The sequence below is a fragment of the Ovis aries genome, chromosome 2 (assembly GCF_016772045.2).
Source record: "Ovis aries strain OAR_USU_Benz2616 breed Rambouillet chromosome 2, ARS-UI_Ramb_v3.0, whole genome shotgun sequence".
NCBI classification, from domain to species: Eukaryota; Metazoa; Chordata; class Mammalia; order Artiodactyla; family Bovidae; genus Ovis; species Ovis aries.
Window position 1 is genome coordinate 48,038,976 of NC_056055.1, and position 13,550 is coordinate 48,052,525.

At 39.5% G+C, this 13,550-nt stretch overlaps 1 protein-coding gene and 1 non-coding gene across 4 annotated transcripts in view; both read left to right on the top strand.

The window, feature by feature from the left end:
• LOC105607546 (dolichyl-diphosphooligosaccharide--protein glycosyltransferase subunit 1-like) overlaps positions 1-13,550 on the top strand; it is a 366,609-nt gene that overhangs the window by 19,142 nt on the left and 333,917 nt on the right. The window lies entirely within an intron of this gene.
• TRNAR-CCU (transfer RNA arginine (anticodon CCU)) lies at positions 3,516-3,587 on the top strand. The gene has a single exon. It is a non-coding gene; the product is annotated as a tRNA-Arg (tRNA).

The following is a 13,550-nucleotide window of genomic DNA, read 5'->3' on the forward strand; positions in this document are numbered from 1 at the left end:
GAAAAGAATGTAAAATGTTATTATTTTTATACATAAATAAAATTTAAATGGCATATACCAAAATGTAGTGATTTGTAGTTTTTTGCTTATCTGTATTTTTTCATAATGAACATATATCACCTTTGTAATTAAAAAAAATTGTAAAACTAAAATAAACACAATGAAAACTTTTCCTAGGAGTCCCAGTTAACCCTGCCATGAAATCTTCCTCCATTTTTCCTGTTAAGATTAATGAGTACTTCTTTTTTGCTTTCATGCCACATTTTTCATACATTTATCACAGCCTGAATTGCATTATCATGTATGCATTTGGCTCACCTTTTCTGTGTATTCTTTAAGGGTCTGGATCATACCAGATTCATCCAGGTATCCCTGTCAATGCAAAGAAGAGTGTCTTTCCCCTAAAAGGTGTGCATTCAGTATCGAGTTGGCGTGTAAAGCAGGGGACACAATCAGTACAGTGGTTGTAAATTTTGTTCTTGCATGATGTAGCCTGTATTAAACACTGTATCATTCACTGACTCTTTAGTAACGCCAGTGGCTTACTGGGTGGAGTGCAAAGTACGTACGGCAAAAGGTTTTCTTTCTAAAATGATAGCGATTGCCTTCAGTGATTGCTGTCTCTGCATCATAAATCGGTGTGAGTTCGTTACAGAAATTTATGTAGTTAAAAAAGGACTAAGTTTAATAAATATAAGAACAGTCGAACTGCTGATGATATGGGCCCTGCTCTGATACAGGTGAGACACTCCTATCTGCTTGGTATTTTAATTTTAGAGCAGTTTCATCTTACTTTTCATACTATTTTACTTCCCCCATTTCTGTCCTTTTGCTACAATCCCTCTTTGTATGCATTGCTGTATTTTTGATGTGGTCATTATGGGTTGGTTATGAGTGAATGAAAAGAAATGCAAATCGAAGAATTGGGAGAGGATAACATTACTTGGGCAGCAGTAACTTTTTTTTAATGGAAAGTTGTTTGAAAATAGATTTGATGATCTTGATTCTTTGCAGTTCCCAGTTTTATTGTTACAGTGACCTTATCCGCCTTGTTTCCTATGTTCTAGTCATAGAAGTTTACTTATTATACTCCAGAGTTTTCTTCTAGAGCCTTTCCTCAAACCTTTTCTTCTTGGGAGGTCCACTTGTGTGTGTTCACCGATCCAAGCATTCAGTTCAGTTCAGTTCAGTCGCTCAGTTGTATCCGAATCTTTGCGACCACATGAATCGCAGCATACCAGGCTTCCCTGTCCATCACCAACTCCTGGAGTTCACTCAAACTCGTGTCCGTCGAGTTGGTGATGCCATCCAGCCATGTCATCCTCTGTCGTCCCTTTCTCCTCCTGCCCCCAACCCCTCCCAGCATCAGAGTCTTTTTCCAGTGAGTCAACTCTTCACACGAGGTGGCCAAAGTATTGGCATTTCAGCTTTAGCATCAGTCCTTCCAATGAACACCCAGGACTGATCTTTAGAATGGACTGGTTGGATCTCCTTGCAGTCCAAGGAACTCTCAAGAGTCTTCTCCAACACCACAGTTCAAAAGCATCAATTCTTTGGCGCTCAGCTTTCTTCACAGTCCAACTGGAAAAACCATAGCCTTGACTAGATGGACCTTTGTTGGCAAAGTAATGTCTCTGCTTTTTAATATGCTGTCTAGGTTGGTCACAACTTTCCTTTCAAGGAGTAAGTGTCTTTTAATTTCATGGCTGCAGTCACCATCTGCAGTGATTTTGGAGCCCCCCCCCAAAAAAAAAGTCTGACACTGTTTTTGCACTGTTTCCCCATCTATTTCCCATGAAGTGATGGGACCAGATGCCATGATCTTCGTTTTCTGAATGTTGAGCTTTAGGCCAACTTTTTCACTCTCCTCTTTCACTTTCATCAAGAGGCTTTTTAGTTCCTCTTCACTTTCTGCCATAAGGGTGGTGTCATCTGCATATCTGAGGTTATTGATATTTCTCCTGGCAATCTTGTTTGCAGCTTGTGCTTCTTCTAGCCCAGCGTTTCTTATGATGTACTCTTCATAGAAGTTAAAAAAGCAGGGTGACAGTATACAGCCTTGATGTACTCCTTTTCCTATTTGGAACCAGTCTGTTGTTTCATGTCCAGTTCTAACTGTTGGCTTCCTGACCTGCTTATAGGTTTCTCAAGGGGCAGGTCAGGTGGTCTGGTCTTCCCATGTCTTTCAGAATTTTCCACAGTTTATTGTGATCCACACCGTCAAAGGCTTTGGCATAGTCAATAAAGCAGAAATAGGTGTTTTTCTGGAACTCTCTTGCTTTTTTGATGATCCAGCGGATGTTGGCAATCTGATCTCTGGTTCCTCTGCCTATTCTAAAACCAGCTTGAACATCTGGAAGGTCACAGTTCACGTGTTGCTGAAGCCTGGCTTGGAGAATTTTGAGTATTACCTTCCCATAAAGAGCCAAGTCAGATGCTGCCTCTTCAGAGAAGTTGTTGCAGACCCTCCCAGTCAGTCTTTACTCATCCTGCCAGTAAATTGCTATAACTCCATTAGAACACTAATTAGAATTAATGTGTTAATTCTGTATACATTCATTGAATGTCTCCTGTGCATATGTTGTTCTGGGAGCTAGGATGGGAGACTACTGCAGCAGACTGTCCTCAAGCTTACAGCGTGGTGGAGGAGGCAGATAACAGAGGACTCTGAGTATAGCATAAGAAGAATAACCAGTGTGTGCAGGATTCTGTGGGAGCCCAGACAGGGAGCATCTCACCTAGCAGGGGACAGATTTGAGTTGAACAGCATATTGTAGGTCATGGAGATAACAAAATGTCTTGCACCTCTGAAGAATGAGAAGTAACTCGGTTAGGCTGGAGTGTGGAAGAGGGAAGTGGTAGGAGATGAGACTGGAGAGGCAGGAAGGAATGGAATCCTGATGGGTCTTTTGTGCCTCTGTTATGGGGCTTTGTGTGGGGATTTGGTAGACATTGCTCCTTTTTTATTTAAAGGATTGATTTATCTGAAATAGTAATAAAATTGAACACTTTTTGCACTCCATGAAGTCTGCATGCATTATCTTAACCTAATCTTTACAACTGTCTAAGGTAGGTATAGTGGCTTAGAGTGTTTAAGTGAGGCCACTGTACAATAGTAGTTAAAATGGCTTAGGTTTGAATTTCAGTTCCTCAGTTTACTAGTTTTGGACCTGGAAGTTACACATTTGCCTCAGTGTCTTCATCTGATAACTATAATAATGATACCTACCTCTACCTCATGGGGCTTCCCAGGTGGCTCAGTGGTAAAGAATCTGCCAGCAATGCAGGAGATGTGGGTTGAAGGAGAAGGAAATGGCAACCTACTCCAGTATTCTTGCTTGGAAAGTCCTATGGACAGAGGAGCCTGGCAGGCTACAGTCCCTGGGGCTACATGACATGGTGACTAAGCATGCATGCATGCAGATACATGTAAAGTGCTTAGCTCTGTAGTTGCTAAGTGACTGCATACTCAATAAATGTGATTCTTGATTATTAAAAACCATACCTCAGGGACTTCCCTAATGGTCCAGTAGTTAAGACTCTGTGCTCCTAATGTAGGGGCCTGGGTTCAATCCCCAGTTAGGGAATTAGATCCCACATGCCATAACTAAGACTTGGCAAAGCCAAGTAAATAAGATAAATTGAAAAAGCATTCTCCAAAGTCACATAAGCAGTTAGTGGTGAAGCCCAGGTTGAACAAGGCAATCTGATTTCAGAATCTTTATTGTAACTGCTTTTGTGGTTACAGAGAGATGATTAAAGACAGGTTCTAAGCAGTGGAATCAATGAAGAATTTCAGTCAACACGGGAAATACCTTTTAGGGTAGAAAATTCTTAAGAGCACTTCACATTACCCCCACTTTAAGAACTCTTCTTTGCTACCCAGCCTGCATATAGGGACTTACGTGAGAAATGCATCTCTGTAGTTTAGGCTAATGACATGAATTCCACATTTATAATGCACATGAGTAATAAACCTGGGGAATATCTTACAAATATCTCCCTCTAGGAGTTGGTCTACTTGTGCTGACACCTGGGATACTGTGTCAAGTCCTGTTTTTGTTCATCTCCATACTCTCTATATTTTTCCAACTTTAGGACCCAAGTGGGAGTCTTATGTTGGAGGATGTTGTGCAAACCACATGCATAAAGAAAATAATTTACATTTTTCCTTTCTTAGCTTCTGGAACATCAGTGATTCCATCCTCCCACTTCCATTGGGCAGAAATTGAGGTATTCTCCTTATGCTTCCTCATTTTCTCCAAAACCCACCACACATACATAAACTCTCTCCCCCAAAAGAGAGAGGGATCCAGCATAGCTACTTTTTTCTGATTCAAGGATCCAGGAATATACAAAGTCTTTGGTAATAAAGGAGCACACCAGCACTCTACCTTCTCCATTCCTACTCTTTCCACTCACAACTGTCTTGTCACTTTCTTTTCTCTTTTTCTTGGCTCACTGTTGTATCCCTCTGTCTCTTGCATAATGTCTGGCATGTAGTAGGCATTCAGTAAACAGGTTTTGAAAGATGCATTGCATCTTCAATATCTTAATGATAATTACAGAAAAATATGCAAAAATATTGCCTTGCTTTAAATTGTTTTATGAGAGTGGATTGTTCTTAGCGAGCAGGCTCTATTTTCACTGCCACATTGGAGCTCCCACAACTTCTAGTTTTATTCAGTTATCCTGAATATAGCTGTGGTGGTAAAGGAGCTGAATGAATGCCCCACAAATCTGGGGAGAAGATCTCCAGATTGAAGGCAGGTCCATCTCATGGGATTGGTTATTTTTCCAGGGTCTTTGGAATTTCATGACTTCACAATGGAAAAGTTTCCACAGATTTGAGTTTCATAAAGGAAATAAATAGATCATAGGAGACGCATACTGTTAGAAAGGGCTAGGAGCAAATAATCTGAGCAAAGTAGAAGATATCCAGAAGGCCCAAGTTCATTATTTTAACTTATTTTTTAGGCTTGAAGCCTCCTTGGAATTCACTGGCTTCTACAGACTTCCAACCCAGAGAGCAGCAGATCTAATTCTCTTAGTTTCCAGTTTTTGAACCTTTTGCATACATCATCAGTTATATTTGAAATTGTAATCTTCTCTCATTATTTTCTTTAAACTTCAACCCTCTCATATAACTTTTCTCCCACCAACTCTGATAACCTTTTTAGAATTTTTAATTAGTTCAAATTGGTTGACATCACTTGTTTATCAAGGTGCCAAAACCTGCAAAATTATAGCTGTGGATATCTGGGGCCTCAGTCCAGAATAGATAACCTTCATAATTCTGGTACCTATAAGAACTCAAATTTATGTAGACAGTGTTGCTGATGCAACTCTCATTTACCTGGGTTCCTAGGAAAACCTTTAGAAACATGAAAGAATCTTAAACTTTAGGACTTTATGCTTGCCTGAAAGTCCATACTCATGTTAATCTTAGGGCCATGATGATGTACCAGTAGACTGTCCAGACATGTTCAAAGCAGTGAACCTGGGCCTTCAGGACTTTGATTGGTCCTGATTACAAATGATGTACTGCAGTATGCAGAAACAGCCTGTGTCCAAAGATGAAGAACTTATGTCATTATTAGAGCTCACATATTGTGTATGTCTGTCTACCACTTGAAGATTGTCTCCAAGACTTCAAGAGAAAGTGATACCCAGGCTTGAAATTGGTGTCCTTCATACATAAATCTTGTTCACAGCCTGCTCTGTTTCCAAACGTCCAGAAGAAATTAGAAAAAGAGGACCAATTAAACCCAAAAGAAGTCAATAAAGCACATAAATCAGAAATAGAAAAATAAAAGGAGACAATTAATGGAGAAAATTAACAAAGCCAAAAGATTGTCCTTTGAAAGTAAAATAAAATTGAGGAACTCTTACCATCACTGATAAGGAGAGAAAACATAAATTACCATAATTATGAATGAAAGGAATAAATCATACTGACATTAAAAGATTAATAAATATTATGGAAACTTTATGCCAATAAATTCAAGAAATGAGATGTTTTCAAATTCCTTTAAAACACAACTTACTAAAGCTAATACAGGATGGAATAGAAAATCTGAATAGCCCTATATTTAAAATTTTGAATTTGTGATAAAAAACTCCTGTGAAGAAAGCTACAAGTCCAGATGGTCTCTCTGGTGAATACTATCAAACAGTAAGCAGTAATATGAATGTTAAGTAAATCAGAGAATAGAGAAAGAGGGAACATTTCCTAACTCATTTTATGAGGCGAGCATTAGCCAGATAGCAAAACCTGAGAAAAATACCTCGAAGAAAATTGCTGATCAGTATTCCTGAGATCATAGACACTGCAATAGACAATGTTTGTGTCCCTCCAAAATTCATATGTTGAAGTCCTAACCCTTAATATGATGAAGAGGTCAGCAGTCTGTAACCTGGAAGAGGGCACACACTGAATCTGCCGGTGTCTTGATCTTGGACTTCACAGGTTTCAGAACTGTGAGAAATAAATGTTGCTTAAAGTCACCAGTATATGGTATTCTTTTATAACAGCTGTGACTAAGAAATAAAAATCCTTAAAGGAATATCATTAGGTGGAATCCAGGACGGTATGAAAATGTTAATGTATCATGGTCAAGTGGGGTTTAGTCCCAGGAAACAAAAATGCTTAACCCCAAAATTATATCACCTTTTAACATAACAAGGAAGACAACCCATATAACCCTTTCAATAAATACAGAAAGGATATTTCACAAGATTCAGTAATTTTAAATTCAGCAAATCAGGAATTGAATTTCTTTAACTCGATAGCATCTATAAAACTCCTGTAGCAGCATCACATTTAACACTGAAATATTGAAAGCCTTCCCCCATGATTGAGAATAAAGTATGGATGTCCTTCCTTACTGCTGCTTTTTATTGATAATACTTCACTGGAGCTGTTGGCCATTGCAATGAGGCAAGAAAGAGAAGTATAAGATACAAAGCCTGCAAAGGGCGTAATTCTGTATATAGAAAATCTTAAGGGATCTGCAAAACAACTACTGATACTTAAAAATGAATTTAGAAAGACCACAGAAAAAAGTCATTTGTATTTTTATAGATCAGTTGTAAGCAATTGGAAAATGCTATTAAGAATAAAATTCTTTATCGGATAACACCAAAAATCAAAATACTTAAGTAGATCATCAACACAAATGTAAAATCAAAAACTATAAAGTTTCTAGAAGAAAACACATGCTTGGGTTAGACAAAGATTTCCTGGAGAGAACATAAATAGCATTAAACAGAAAAGAAAAAATAGATCTGTTGGAACTCAAAACTTTTGCTGATTAAAAGTTACCACAATAAAAAGTGAAGAGGGAAGACACAGACTAGGAGAAAATGTTTATAATAAACATATCTCCTGCAAATCAATAGACAAGTGATCTAATATAAAATGGGCAAAGGACTTGAGCAGGTAGTTCAAAAAGGAATGTGTACAAATAGCTAATAAGCACATTAAATTGCTTACTACCATTAATCTGAGAAAATGAGAATTAAAATTACAGTGAGATACTGTTTTATATTCATTATAATGGCTAACTTTAAAAAGATAGACAACTACAACTGTTGGTTAGAATGTGGGAAAATTGCTGATAGAGAACAAAGTCACAATCATTTTGGGAAAAGATTGAGAGTTCTTGAAAAATTAATCATATATCTGTGCTGTGGCTCAGAAATTCCACTTCTAGGTATTTCTCCAGAAGAAATGAAAACGTATGCCCACAAAATGGCACGCAAAAGAATGTTCACGACAACTTTATGCTAGTCCCAAGCTGGAAAGAACCTGAATATCCATCCAGGATAAATTATGGTATAATTCAGATAAAAGAATACTGCTCAGCAAGTGAAAAGAATGGACTACTGATACATCCAGCAATAAGAGCAAATCCCCCCAAAGATCATGTCGAGTGAAAGGAGCCAGACACAAAATAACATACTGAATTATTCTCTTTATATAAAGTTATAGAGGGGGAAATTTTATGGTGATAGAAATAAGAACAGCAGTTGCCTGGGAGGGTATATGGTAACTTTCTGGAGTGATAGAAATGCTCAATATCTTGACTGGTGTGGTAGTTACATGGATATACATTTATCAAGACTCATCATGTTGTACACTTAAGGTTAGGCATTTCATTATATGTATATTTTACTGCTATGAAACCCAAATCAATAGTTAACTAACTATATGCCATTACAGCAGTGAGCAAAATAAAGAATATTTCTAACACCCCAGAGTGCTCCCCCATGTGCTTTTTCAGTCCATAGCCCCATCTGTATGTCCCATCACAGATAATTACTATTTTGAGCTAGTTTAGATTTGGTTTTGTTCTTTCTTAAATTTCTTATAAGTGGAGTAACCAGTATTAACTTTTGGGTCTAGATTGTTTTCTGAACATAATATTTTTGAGATTCACTCATATGGTATATATTAGTAAGTTTCCTTTAAATTCCTGGGTAATATTATATTTTATGACTATCCTACAATTTATTTTTTTGTCTTAGGCATTTGAGTTATTTACAGTTTTGCTGTAAAATAAAGTGGATCTGAATAACCTTCCATGATTTTTTTGATGGTCCTGTTGTCCATTTTTCTTGGGCGTATACCTAGGAAAAGGATTACAGGATATGTGCATCATTAACTCTTCCAGATTTTTGCCGAATTTCTCTTCAGAGTGGTTGCATGGATTTACATCTCAGTGAGCACTGCTTGAGAGCTGCCCGTTCTCTTTTCCTTCTACCACCATAAAGTAAAAAACAAGGCAGACTTTTTTAATGGGAAGACCAAAGCTAAGCCTGGAGGAATGTGACAAAACCAACTTGCGTGTGATCTGGTGTCCAATCCAGGCAGCAGATCTTTGGGTCAATAACTGTGCTTGGTGTCTGTGTGTCTGAGTTAAAAGCCTGGGAGGAGTGTGGGAGACGTTGAGAGGTGTAGAAAACCAGTCTCAGGAAAGGGTCAAGAGGTCAGGCTCCCCCAGTGAACTGGTTAGGTCTGCAGCTCCTGAAGGAAACCAGAGGATCTTGGGTAGCATGGGTAGATTCCTGAACCAGCTGTGTGCTGAATGTTTGGATGATTCAGGTTTCATTTGAAGTTTACACCAGCATCAAGATTGCTGTTGCTTTGCCTTTCTGGGCACAGAGGGTAGGGAGCTCTTCATGTGCCACTCAATCTAGGCTGACCCCAACCTGTAAGTAGAAGTACTTACAGGCAGATGAGGCAGAGCTAATCTGCCTCAGACAAGGATGCCAGTACCCCAAATCCAGTGTCTGATTAAACCTAATCCTGTAGTGTAGTCTGTGTATCAGTTTTCTAATTAGGAAGCTGTCCGAGTGCATGGGGGAAGTTGGGTCTATAAATGTGTGAGCCAGGTAGGTGCTGCTTGCCAAGACAAGTGGGACCATCTGAACTAAGTAGCTGCTACTGGGTACAGTGACAGAGGCCAAGTGTACAAGTATAACCCCCGACCCCTGCATCCCCTGGCAAATAGGTTACTCACCTTGGTATGTTTCATGGTCAGAAATTTGTTATTGATGACCCAGATGACAGAATTCAGCTTATCCTGACTGAGCTTCGAACATACATCTTGAATCCTTTTGCTTCTTTCCGTTTTTATTGCCTTCATTTTAGTTGAAGCCACCAAGATATATACGTCTTTGTTATAGTCCAACAGCCTCTTTCCTGGTCTCCTATCAAATTCTGCCCCACTGATAGTCATTCCATGTAGCATTACTCTTCTGATCATGTTATTCCCTTTATTAAAATCATGTTGAAACTTCAGGAGCATGTGTTTGAAGGTAGGTAATGTGAATACTAGAAAATGTGCCAGTTTGGGAGGTAGAGGACTCAGGTTCTAATCTTGACACAACTGCTAATTAGCTGTGTGACTTAGCAGTCCTCTCCCTATCCTAGGTCTCAGTTTTTTTTCATCTGTAAATTAAAAGATTGGTGCAAACTAGGAAGTTTCTATGGGCCATTGTTAAGTCTAACAATCTGTGATACTTTGTGGGACTGATTCAGAGGATTTTTCTTGAGTTCTTGCTTGGGGTGGAGAAAAGTAAGACTTTGGGGTGGTATTTCAGTCAGCTTTCCTATTTTTCTTCTCAGAGATGACTGGCATCTTTGAAGTTGTTGGACAGTTCCCTTTACACTGAGTATAAATCATTTGAAAATGTTTCAAGAGAATTTTCTCATTTAAGCAGGTATGCCTAGTGGACTGAGAGTTCCCTGTTGTTTCACTTTGCTGATGTAGGCCCTTGTCAAGTTCTCTGTGCTTCACTGCATATGTTATCTTAGAGGTTATGTAGATTCTTAGAAGTCATCCAGCCCAGGCCTGCTGCTAGGTGAGTCCTTAAGTCCCATGAAGTGCTGCTGACATTTTGTAGGATTCTGACTGAGTGGTGGACACAGACATATCCATTTGTCTAGTTATGTTTTTAAAATATAAATTTCATGACAGAGAACTATAAACACACATTGCACAAATGTCAGTTTCCTGGTTTTGGTATTAAACTGTAATTATGTAAGATACAGCCCCTAGGGGAAACTGGGTGATGGGTTCAGTGTACTTCTCTGTTCCATCTGTGTAACATCCTATGAATATTTAATTATTTCAAAATTAAAAAACAAGTCTTTATGAGGTGGTTAATAGGACTCTGTAGGACTAATTTCCTTATATAATGTCTTCCATAATTGTCTGAGTTGGTTTTTTTTTCCCCTAAAGCAAAATGCAGATTTCCTAACGGAAAATGTAAATGTAGATTACCTGACAGTGCAATGACTTTCATAATTTTGACCACAAAGTCTATCTCCAAGGAATCTTCAGTTGAAGGCTCAACCCACACACTCAGTGCCTTGTGTGTTTATGTTGTGTTTGGTCAGCGCCAAGGCCATGCTTAGTAATAACACTGTGTGTGCTGCTCTCCCTGGGTTCTTGGATTCCATGCCAGGTCCCTATCTTCTCCATCTAGGCTCAGCCCTCTGTAGCTGTGAGGACGGAGTGTTGTAGAGTACAACACTGTAGCCAGCGTGGGGTCAGTGTCCCTCCCAGGTCTCTGAGGAAAGGATCTCCAAATGACCACTGGGCACATCTCACCCTACGTGCTCCAGTAATCATTTGGGGACTCAGTCAATTTAGACTCCATTTTTCTCTATATCAGCTGAGGGGTGTCAAGGGATGAGAAGAAGGTGCTGAAGGAAAGAGGAAAGATTAATGATCCCTCAAAGATGTTCATGTCCTTTACCCCAGAGCCTATGAATATGTTAGGTTATGTGGCAAAGTGGAATTAAAGTTGTAGATGGAATTCAGGTTACTAATCAGCTGACCTTGAAAAGGAAGGTTTATCCTGTGCTATTCTGATTGGCCCAGTGCAGTCGCAGTTGTCCTTAAAAGTGGAGGAGGTGGGAAGAAGAGGGGAGTCAGGGAAAGAGAAACGATGATGGAAGCAGGATCAGAGGTACTACGTTGCTGACTTTGAAGATGGAGGAGGAATCCATGAGTTGGTGAATGTGGGAGACTTCTAGAAGATGGAAAGAGCCAGTAGACAAATTCTCTCCAAAACTTTCAGAAGAGAATGCACCTTGAATTCAATCCAGTGAGACCCATGTCAGAATGCCTGACCCATACTACTCTACCATAATAGATCTGTGTTGTTTTAAATCATTGATTTTGCAATAATCTGTTATATCACAACAGAATATCAATACAATAGAAAACGAATATGCTCTTTCAGGATACAAGGTCTCAGAGTAAGAATTGATTGACGGATGCCTGGGCCTCCGAATTAGAAAAGAGAGTCCTGGGACTTGGTGGAGTGAAATCTGGGACAGGAGGCAGTCATTGGAAAAGACAAGTAGACCAAGGTTTAGGGCCATGGTCATAGGGAAAGGACAGTGCTACCAAGAGGGGCTGAGTTGAGAATCGGAAGAAGAGGTTCAGCTCAAGCAGTCACAGAAGCAGTTTTGGAGACTTGGAATACATGGGTCGTAGCATAGAGGTGAGACTTGGTAGGGAAAGTGTTTGTGAGAACAATGGGTTTTTAGGCTGGGTAACAGAGAAAAGGAATGAAAAGAGCCCAGGGCTAGGAATCAGGGTGCCTAGATTGTAGTATTTTGCTATCTGAGTTGTTTGACACAAATATCCTGGGCCTCAGTCTTCCCTTATGTAAGATGAGGGACTGAGAGTCTCAGGGTTGCTTCCCAGATTCAAATAAAAATCACATGATTTGGTGAAGGACCTTAGTGAGCTCTCTAGGAGTGACCTAACTGTGGTTATGACATTTCAGTTTGTGTCACCAAGTCAGTGTCCCTAGACACAGCTCAATGCAGTGCACGTAAATGACAGTGGATTATGGTATCCCCCTTAGTGGAATAACTTTGCTCACTTCTGAGGGTTCATCATGTTACTTCAACATAGAAATGGTGACCTTGTCACACACAAGTCTCCTCATGATTGAAATATTTGTATTTACAGAGTTCTATGTACGCGATGCCTCTTAAGGGGGATGTTCAAAGTCTTTTCAAATTGCCATCTCTTATTCCTTTTAGGGTCAGCGGGGAGTAGCCATTTTGGAGTTGATCAAATAGAGAATCACAGGGTATTGATCCCCAGATATGTGTTAATTCTTAAGCATTAAGTATTCCAGAATCCTGAATTCAGTAAAAATGTCTCTGCATTCTGTTTGATTTTGTACACTTTTCAGTTTCTCACAAACCTTTTACTGACAGAGCGTCGTAGCATCTGCCAGTGATAGGGCAACCAGAGGGTTTGGCAGCTTGTGGGTGGGAGTTTCAGGGTTTGGGGACTTGGCGGCAGTTAGATTGGGCTGTTGGTGTGGGAGGATGGAACTGTGTATTGATGATGGTCTTGGCTTTTTCTAAATCACAATTGCATCATATGAGATAGCTGAATTTATGTTGAGCTTTACAAAAGCCTCCTGGGAAAAGGGCAAAACTGGTTTTAGTGCGTAAGAAATTTATTTATGGCAGTTATGGTACCAAACTGAGACTGGAGACTGCTGAGAATCTGGACCACTTTCTGGTAGAGGAAAAAAAAAAAAAACTATTTTACTTTTTAAAGTAGGAATCATATAGTGGAAGCACTTTGTAGTTACAGTGATTTTTGAAAGTCTTCTTACCCTTTCCATAGGGTGACAGGCTGGTTATTCTTGTCACATTAATTCAGATAAAGATGGCTTCTGGGAAGAAATATGGTGGGGGAGTAGGGTGGGAAGAGAGTGGAAATAAAATGGCCAGCTCCCAGAGAGGTAGCTTGAGGATGTCAAAGTACGGTTAGCCAGGTTTCTTATGACTCATCTGCACAGCAGAGCTGCATGACTGGTCCTGCTGGAAACACAGGGTCACAGCTTTCTGTAGTATTGAAATGACTCACAGAGAAGGGGGCTGAAGGTCCCATCTCAGGTTTATCTGATGTGTGAAAATGTGACTTATGTCTTTAATTTAACATGATTTTTTTTTTTTGACTTCTGGTGCCCTGATAGAATGCCATGGGAGGCAAATTGTGTTA